This window comes from Berghia stephanieae, chromosome 8 (assembly GCF_034508935.2).
Source record: "Berghia stephanieae isolate SIO BIC M18660-M18661 chromosome 8, UCSD_Bste_1.3, whole genome shotgun sequence".
NCBI lineage: Eukaryota > Metazoa > Mollusca > Gastropoda > Nudibranchia > Aeolidiidae > Berghia > Berghia stephanieae.
Window position 1 is genome coordinate 46,167,749 of NC_088367.1, and position 9,918 is coordinate 46,177,666.

The window sequence follows — 9,918 nt, forward strand, 5'->3', positions numbered from 1 at the left end:
GCTTCTTACCACGTGATGGGCGGCTGTCCACGACGTGCTGACCACACTGCAGGCAGAAAAGTCACTTCTCCCGGTTTTCCCGGCTGGCAGATTTCCGTCCATGATATGTTGACTTTTCGACTGGCGTCACGAAACGCTCCGATACGCAGATGCGCAGGATAAAGGTGAAAAATCCTCGTAGCCAATGTTGTGATTTTGACGGGACACCAGAGTAATATTGTGGAATCACTCAACTCAGAAGATTTTTAAAAAATATATCATTATTATTATTATTATTATTATTATTATTATTATTATTATTATTATTATTATTATTATTATTATTATTATATTATTATTATTATTATTATTATTATTATTATATTATTATTATTATTATTACATTATTATATTATTTATATTATTATTATTATTATTATTATATTATTATTATATTATTTTAATATTATTAATATAATAATATATTATTATTATTATTATTATTATTATTATTATTATTATTATTACTATTATTATTATTATTATTATATTATTATTATATTATTATTATTATTATTATTATTATTATTAATATTATTGTTTTTGAGTCGGCCTCGACTGATCTACGCTGCAATCGTGAGGTCTGCAACAATCTAGACGCCGCAGCGCAGCTGTTTCGTCCACGCCTCAGGCGGGTTGGGTGGGACCAGACCGCTCTGGCATGTTGCATACGCATTGCCCCGCGCCGCCGTTTCACTGTACTGTGGCGTAGTTGTACACATATGTAACGGCTTATGATCGTATAGTTGCTTTTTGGTAGATGGTATTGATATTCCTTTGCATTGTACTGAAGATATTAATAATGACTAAAGAGTTCAAGGGCCAATTATGATAATTGAATGTACAACATCAAGACATTCAAATACAAATCCAGATTCCAATTTCATTTCTTATTGTTTTATTTGTTCTGATAAATTCCAAATCCAAATCAAATAGCTTGGTCATAATTCAATCAGTTTCATAAATTTCAAATCCGTAAAACCAGTCCAATTATAAAGTAATTATGCCTATGTAACAATTTTCAATGTACGTGGAGTATTTCTAAATCCGTAAACTATAGATTCTAAATAGGATGTTAGAACTTGCAGCTTATAGGAAAGTGCAGCTCATAGTGAAGTAGAATGGAGAATCGAATGTAGAGTAGAATGAAAAACACTCTAAAATGTTCCCACAATTCCTTTCCAAAGGTCAGTTTTTACGCCCAAATAATCAAAGGTGGCAAGCCCAAATCACAAATACGGTACCCCCAAATAATATCGTATGCCCAAATAATACGTTACGCCTAGATAATAAAAACCAACGATAATTTGATGCTTATATCCCCAAATACCAAGTAACACCGATCAAAGAAAATAATTTTCTAGCACTCAATATAATGACCAAGTTTAACTGATATCCAAGCACCGTGAAATCGTTAAACCGACTTGCTGTTACCTAACTCTCTTACAGTACCGTTGCGCCTAGTTCGCCGAGGCCGCGTAGGAAGCTCTTCGATTTATTTGTTTATTTATTTATTTCTATCATATTTACACTCACATGTGCCACGTCCTTTCCTTGTTTGCTTGTTAGTACCATTTTGATTGGCTTAGTATCAGTGGAAATTTTTGGTTTGGGGACAGTTGTTATTTTGTATGTAATTATGAGTATTATTAGATGATTTTATTTGCCACGAAACCTTTTAAGGCCTAAATAGGGTCTGTGTTCTCTACTCTAGCTATAGTTATGCTATAAGGAACATAGAATTAAAAACAGTGATATTTTTCATTTATCCTTTCAGTTTTTCTTGGCATGGTCTTTGTCGTTTACGTTGGCATTCCTTTCCGATTCCATTAGTATCAGGGTGATGGCGGAGGGGGACTGTTTATATTATTTATCTATATTTGGGATTGGGTGGGATGTATTGTATGGTGGAGTTTGAAAAAAGGAAATGATATCCTTAGTTTTACACAGAACTGTTCTGACTACATTATTCCCGAGGCCGAAGAGTTTGGGTAAAGGTGATCGATTCTTTGAAGTTGTGTCGATTTCAAAAGTAAGGCGGGGTGGGGGGGGGGGAGGGGGGGGGGAGAAAAGACATGAACGTACCTTGTTATTTGTTGTATCCAGGAACTTTTGCAATGATTATTATTATGAGTTGGTGAAAATGTTATGGGTATTTAAATAGGGCAGACTCAGAAGAGTTAAGTAATTATATGTGAGAGAACATTTTTAATATAATAGTATAAGTTAGAGTATATTCAAATATATGGCACCAACATTGTAAAAATAATCGCAAAATGACAACTTATAGAAATCAACGAACAATAACACAGAGAATCAAGTAACTTATGTGTGGGCCCTTTGAATTTTATCTCAGTCACTGATCAGAGAACTTAATCAGATATAAGACACATTAAATCATTTACTGGAATTCGTTTTCTAGATTTCTTACTAGCTTTGTTTTGTGGTTCGTGTATTTGATTTTTGCCATGGCCCTCACTTGAGTTCTTTGAGGAGAGGGCAATGGTCAGATATATAAAATTATTTTTAAAATTTTACCAAGCTCCCCCCACCTTCCAAACTCTAATCATCTCTCTGTTATCGACTGTAATATGTTTTGTTTTCAATAAAATATTTTTTTATGAATTTGAGTTGAAAGTCTATATTAGGGATCCCTTTCTTTTGTCTGGATGGGATAATTGGGCTATTTTCACCCTGAACACATGTATATAGTTTTTATGCAACCAACTTCTATATGCTAGTTGAATCAGTCATCATTAGTTTACTTCTGTACCCTTGTTGAACCAGTCATCATTGGTTTACGTCTGTTCCCTGGTTGAACCAGTCATCATTGGTTTACGTCTGTTCCCTAGTTGAATAAGTCATCATTGGTTTACGTCTGTACCCTAGTTGGATCAGTCATCATTGGTTTACGTCTGTTCCCCAGTTGAACCAACTATCACTGGTTTTATTCTGTGTTCTAGTTGAACCAGTCATCATTGGTTTACTTCAGTGCCCTTATTGAACCAGCCATATTTGGTTTACTTCTCTGCCTTAGTGGAACCAGTCATCATTTGTTTACTTCTTTGCTCCAATTAAACCAGCTATCATTAGTTTACTTCTGTGCCATAATTAACCAGTCATCATAGGTTTACTTATGTGCCCTAGTTGTACCATTTATATTTGTATGGGTGATTTTAAATGTAAATATATCATTTTTTACTAAGCCATCTCTTTGCTTTGGCTTGAATTGACCGGCCTAAATAAATTGTCACAACCCTGTAAAATCCTAGAAAAACAAAGCCACAATTCACATTGGACAGTGAATGACTGTATTATAATCAGTCTCTCTTTTCAAATAAACCGTTTGATGGAACTTTTCAGATAAGATAGTAGTCTTGTATTCGTGTCTAATCCATTTCCATAATTGAAATCCGATTATAAGTGCCTGACCATATTTTGCATTTCTTGCAGAATTTGCCTTTGCCGTCTTAATGTTCTGCATGATGCATGAAGCAAAGGGTGTAAGTTGATAACAGTTAGATGTAAAGGAATTCATTCATTCATTCATTCATTCATTCATTCATTCAATCACATCATTAAAAAAAGAATCAATGCATTCATTTTAATCAGTCAATCGTCAATTCCATTAGTTAATTGATGAATGAATTGATAAATTAATTAATTAATTCATTCATTCATTCATGCATTCATCCATTCATTCATTCGTTCATTCATTCATTCACATCACTTTTTTATAATTAATGCATTCATTTTTATCATTCAATCGTCAATTCCATTAGTTAATTGATGAATGAATTGATAAATTAATTAATTAATTCCTTCTTTCATATTATTCATTCATTCATTCATTCATTCATTCATTCATTCATTCATTCATTCATTCATTCATCCATACACATCATTCATTTCATTCATATAATTCATTCAATCAATCATACATTCATTCATTCATTCATTCATTCATTCATTTATTCATGATTCACATCAGTTTTTTTATGAATGCATTCATATTAATCATTCAATTTCCTTTTTATTGTTATCCTTTCTCTGGTCTGATTTTATACTTGAATCGTTGAATACTTGTAAATTGTATTTTTATGTGGATTACAATTTTCTCTTAATATTTCTCCAGGATTGTAAGAGCAAATGCCCTAAATGCACTGTGAGTATTTACCAAATAAGTACCTGCCCACGAACCAAATTCAACTGTTTCTGTCTAAATATGTCACGATAAATTACAAGAATGTCTCCGTTTATTATCATATCAGTTTTACAATTAAGATGACTTACATCACACTGCTCTTTCCCTCTACAAACATACAAAATACAATTATATATATATATATATATATATATATATATATATATATATATATATAGAACGAATGCTCAAAACAATATTGTAGAAGTGGAAAGAAATTAAATATGAAATATATTTAAAAAGTGCTTTTTAACAAAAGGTTGAACACAATTATTTCATGGTTTTTGTGTATATAATTATACATATATATATATATATATATATATATATATATATATATATATATATTATATATATATATATATATATATAATAATATATATATATATATATATATATATAATACACTCACTTGATTCTAGGTCCTATAAGGTATGCAATTTTATTTACCGCTCGGTCATTGTACGTCTATGTGGCCTTGTGGTATCAAAATTGGTTTCTGATCGGAAGGTCCTGGATTCGAGGCTGGCTGACCTATAGTCATGTCCTTTGAAAATAATTTTAAGACACTTTTCGTCATCAGGTTGTTCTTTATCTTTTACATTATGGCCGAATATTATGCTACTTTCCTCTTAGTATGGAGAGACTTTCATTCTAGTTGTTAGATCATGCTGTTCTCATAATTTCCAGTGACAAAATGATCGGCTCTTCTCTGTCCTGCCTCCAGTTCATCAGCAAGGTTTTTTGTTTGTAGGTTCCAAATAGTACACGCGTATTCAATATGTAGTCAAACGAATGACTTGTAAGCTAATGATTTTGGGCTTGTTGATCTAAACTTTAAATCTATTCGAATGGAACCCGGTGTCCTATTTCCTTTTGTTGTGAGGTTGATGTGCTCGTCTCATTTAAGTCTGACTTTATAGTTGTTATTTGGCTGATTTTATGTGCTCTAGTAATTATGCTGTTGTGCAATTGTAACAACATGTAATTTAAGCTGCATTTTAGTGTATGAAACTAGCAATGACTATGAAAAATGTGTTTTTTTCTCTTTTTGAGGATAATTTTTGTCTAAAATCAAAGCCCTATCTCCACTGAGTAAAAATGTCTTTGAATTTTGAAAATCCATTCATAAATAAACAAGTTATGCAGTTTCAAAGGTGTCATTTATTTGGATGACCCGCAATGTGCAAAAAAACGCGAAAATATGGTACGCTTTTTCGGCATTTTTTTTTCGACCTTTGGTTGTATCTTGCGTAATAAGTGGATTAAAAGATTGAAACTTGAAGAGCAAATTAGGATGGTGTTTTGTAAAATACGGGAAAAGTACTCGTCATATTCATATGAAATTTTACAACCAAAAAGAAGAAATGTTCATGTATTACCTTGTCAGCGACAAAACCTACACGCCTGGTAGTTTTAGAAATATTTTACTCCAAAGAGTAAAAATCTATTTTTAACGGTCTTCTGGTAATTGCACGAGTTTTGTCGCTTGACATAATCTAAAATGACCTCTTTTCTAACTGTGTGCCAACTTTCAGTCATATTCATTGATAAACAGCGTCGTAATTACTTTTTTAAAAATAGCATATACGAAAGGGCTTCGTCCCATATTTTGACGCGAATTCGGGCACTTCGTGAGCGAAAAAGAGGCCCAAAGATTTGTGCGGGATAGTCATTGCTAATGAAACGCAGTAAGGTACCACTGTTCCACAGCAGCCATGGTTCTTGAGGTCGTGTTGCAGATGTTCTTGAGATTATATTGTCATGTATGCAATTGTTTCATCCGTAAATAAGATCACTTTTGATCTTAAGGCATTTGCTTGCAATTATCTCGTATTACCGAAGATTTTGGCAAAATATAGTGTCAACATTTTCAAAGACATCCGAGAAGAACATTATAAATACATGAGTGTGTTGGCCCTTCTCAGAAACCTTTGAAATGTCATCAATAAAACTGATTAATTGTATTTCAAATGAGCGCCTGGACCTAAAACCATGTTGGTTTTCATATAAGATACCATGCCTTTATCTGTAGTGTATTATCTGATTGACAATGATGTGCTCTATAACCTTGATTTAAATACGAGCGAGAGACAATGGGCGGTAATCTGAAGGAATCGCTCCCTGTCATTTTTCTTTTTTTTTCATTAATGTTACTCTCTCTGTCAGCTATGCTGTTTTTTGCAATTTGTTTGAAGGTCAAAGCTTGGTCTTGTAGAAATGCTGTGGTGACGAGTTTTTCATTGTCATTTATTTGATGATATCCCATTTCTGTCAAAATTTCTGTGTATAAGATATGTCCAGATTTTTGTCATACCAGTAAATTTCTTTCCATTCTCATCAGGGCTTAACATGTCCCCCACGTAGTCCCAATATTTGGATGTAACTCCTTTTGTACAAAACCTTTCAGAACTGTGTATTTCTCTTTGTAGAAGGGTAAAATGAAAAGTCTTGACGCCGCTCTTGTATCATCAATATTATAATACATATACAAATTGATAAAGGTATCAAAACCATGTTTCGTTTTGATGTTTTCGTTTATTATTTAATCATAGACACGGTATTTATTCACAAAGAGGTGCCACTGTGATTAATCATTCGTCTGATTATCTTTTTATAACTTGGGTAACGCTGTTTTGTCATCTTTCTTATTGACGTTGTGAACCATGGTAGACTGTTTTTATTTTGACACATTTTATGCTGTACATGTTTTACTCGTTCCTCTGTCTATAGCGTGTTTCAATTTTTGATGATATATCTAAAACCTCTTTAGATGTTTCAAATGGTACGTTTCTAGTTTGCTTTTATGAAGAGAGGGATTTTTCTATTTTTCTATACATTCTCTTTTCGGATTCAAGTCAATCGTTATGATAACTGCATCATGGTCTGAGATCATGTGATGAATTCCTGATTGATTATAAGATTGGACTTCCTGGTGATCATTAAATCTATCGTGTTCCGCATTCGTGTTGGTTTCTATATGAGCTTAGTAAGCGCATTGCCCTTTAGAATAATTGTTTAGCTGTGCAAACTGGATCTTTCCTTTTAATGTTTTAGAGTTCCTGGGAAGTTAAAATCTCCTCCCATTATGAAGATGACATTGGTGATGTTGTTTATTCTTATCACACAATTTAAGAATAGTCCGAGCTTTCTTCGCTTCCCAAATTGGCTTGATAGTATGAACATATTATATAAAGTGTTCTTGAACCTACAATTTCAATCTTTAACATCAATTTTGACCCATATCATCTCACACTTTTAATTCAGTCCTGGAATTACGAGCTTATACAATCCTGTCTGATAGCAAAAAAAACAACAAAAAAAACAACCCCCGATATTAAGGTTGCGGTCTCTGTGGTATATGCTGAAGTTTGATTGGAAATATTCATTGTCCTGAATAGACAATTCCAACCATGATTCAAGTGTCAATGATAATATTCTCTGGTTTCTCATTGTGTATAATGTTAATAAATGGCATATGTTTATTTTAGTTGATTGGCAGTTGATGTTAATTACATTGAGATATTTTTCTTAGTGTTTTTTGTTTATTATGAGGACTCTTATACTGCTGATAACAGAACTGGGAAATTGTTTACTATGTGTGCTCATTGTTTTAATAAAAATTGTCGACAGGTTCTGGTTAGTGTAAAACTCCATTATTGATATGTTTTGATTCAGTTATGCGAGCGAGTTGTATTGTCGATGTAATTATTTACAGTGTCAACAATGGACACATCAATCCGTGTCTTCGTCTTTTTCCGTCTCTACATAGACTATCTGGACAATTTTTATTTGTCAACAGTTGGGCATTCTTTGGGTGGTTTTGTCGAGGTGTATTATGCAGGGTAGGTGGTGGAGTTTTATGTTTTGTTTGTGGCAGTTGCATTGAGACACTCTATTGTGTCATGGCAAGCTGAGATGTTGTCTTGTGTGTTTCATTGTCAGCTTATATGGGAATGTTTCAGTTGCAATATTCCTTTGTTTTCTCGTAACACATCTTAGTCCAGTCCAATTAACATTTTTGATGGATATTTATAGAAGATCATCCTCATTCAACACATGAAATGTAAATAAATAAAATCTGTTGAGATGGTAAATGTATAATTTTGTTTTAAAATGTTGTAACATTTAATTCAAATCTAAACTTTTTACACAAAGTGTACCCAGAATATAACATGTTATTTTTTTTTTACAATTGTCATTTTATTGTGTTTGCAATTGTTATTGACATTTCTCAAATGTAATACTTAGACTATATGTTGTTATATATGCCTCGCACATTCTAAAGATCCGTTGGCGTGGCCGCTGGCAAACCAATGTTATATAAAGTTACATTGCAAATATTTGAAATTGATTTGCTAGTCTGCAATCCTTGCGAGTAATGGGCGTTTAAAAGCCTTAAGCTAATTTAGCCTATTAAAATTCATATTATCATTTCATCTCATATATTATCAAAGACATGTACATAATTCAATTATAACTCTTTATGTTGTTTTCAGAATAGTTTGTGTAAGGCATTATGCTCTGTGTGTCAGGTACGTATTATTTATAGAATTAAATGTGGCCACTCGTCCTTTTCTGTCATTTCGGGCGCTGGATATTCGATTAACAAATATAAATGAATAGAGAAGGGTATATAATAAAAGAGAGAGAAAGAAAGAAAGAAAGAGAGAGAGAGAGAGAGAGAGAGAGAGAGAGAGAGCGAGAGAGTGAGAGAGTAATAATGAGAGAAAGAAAAAAAGATTGAGAGTGTTCGAAATATGAGTGAAAGGGATAAAGGGAGAGAGTGAGAGACAGAACAATGATAGTAAGAAAGAAATAGGGAGTGAGAGAGAGAGAGAGAGAGAGAGAGAGAGAGAGAGAGAGAGAGAGAGAGAGAGAGAGAGAGAGAGAGGGGGATATGCGATAGAAAAAGAGATAAAAAGATGACTATAGAGAGAGAAAAGAGAGAGATTGAGACAAAGAAAAAAGAGATAGAGAGAGAAGCGTCAGGAAAAAAACAGAAATAAGGAAAGTGCGACAGACAGACACACACACATACACACACACACACAGAGAGAGAGAGAGAGAGAGAGAGAGAGAGAGAAGATCCGATAGAGAGATAGAATTGGAAAGAGAGAGAGAGAGAGAGAGAGAGAAAGAGAGCGAATAAGAGAAAGAGAGAAAGAATAAGAGAAATAGAAAGGGAAAGAGAACAAGAGGGATGGAGATCAAAATTGAAATAGAGATCAGAAGATGGACAGAAAGATATATAATGATAAAGAGAGAGAGGAAACGAGAATAGAAAGAGAAAAATGTTGATAATAATAATAATAATAATAATAATAATAATAATAATAATAATAATAATAATAATAATAATAATAATAATAATAATAATAATAATAATAATAATAATGGTAATAACAATAACAATAATAATAATAATAATATAATAATAATAACAATAATATCAATAATAATAATAATAATAATAATAATAATAATAATAATAATAATAATAATGATAATAATAATAATAATAATAATAATAATAATAATAATAATATAATGATAATAATAATAATAATAATAATAATAATAATAAATAATAAAATAATAATAATAATAATAATAATAATAATAATAATAATAATAATAATAATAATCACTTCATCAATATTTTCCCATCTTTC

General features: G+C 32.0%; 2 long non-coding RNA genes across 4 annotated transcripts in view; one reads left to right on the top strand and one right to left on the bottom strand.

Annotated features, from left to right (window-relative positions):
- The window catches only part of LOC144978769 (uncharacterized), a 21,373-nt gene extending 12,493 nt beyond the window's left edge, over window positions 1-8,880 (top strand). For all 3 annotated transcript variants that reach the window (XR_013646589.1, XR_013646590.1, XR_013646591.1), the window contains 3 exons: window positions 3,493-3,542; window positions 4,175-4,204; window positions 8,743-8,880. This is a non-coding gene — a long non-coding RNA (uncharacterized LOC144978769). The remainder of the gene's footprint in view (window positions 1-3,492; window positions 3,543-4,174; window positions 4,205-8,742) is intronic.
- Window positions 1-9,918, bottom strand: part of LOC144977866 (uncharacterized) — a 137,501-nt gene that overhangs the window by 53,333 nt on the left and 74,250 nt on the right. The window lies entirely within an intron of this gene.